The 245-nt window shown below is 42.0% G+C and overlaps 1 protein-coding gene across 1 annotated transcript in view; it reads right to left on the bottom strand.

The window, feature by feature from the left end:
• Positions 1–245, bottom strand: part of dnajc6 (DnaJ (Hsp40) homolog, subfamily C, member 6) — a 121609-nt gene that overhangs the window by 103846 nt on the left and 17518 nt on the right. The window lies entirely within an intron of this gene.

The following is a 245-nucleotide window of genomic DNA, read 5'->3' as shown; positions in this document are numbered from 1 at the left end:
TCTTTACTCAGAGAGTAGTAAGGGCGTGGAATGCCCTGCCTGCAAAAATAGTAGACTCGCCAACTTTAAGGGCATTTAAATGGTCATTGGATAAACATATGGATGATAATGGAATAGTTTAGGTTAGGTTAGATGGGCTTCAGATTGGTTTCACAGGTCGGCACAACATCGAGGGCCGAAGGGCCTGTACTGCGCTGTTATGTTCTATGTTCTATGTTCTATGTTCTATGTTCTATGTTCTATGT

The sequence above is a fragment of the Rhincodon typus genome, chromosome 10 (genome assembly GCF_021869965.1).
Source record: "Rhincodon typus isolate 14 chromosome 10, sRhiTyp1.1, whole genome shotgun sequence".
NCBI lineage: Eukaryota > Metazoa > Chordata > Chondrichthyes > Orectolobiformes > Rhincodontidae > Rhincodon > Rhincodon typus.
This window is presented reverse-complemented; position numbering and strand designations above follow the sequence as displayed.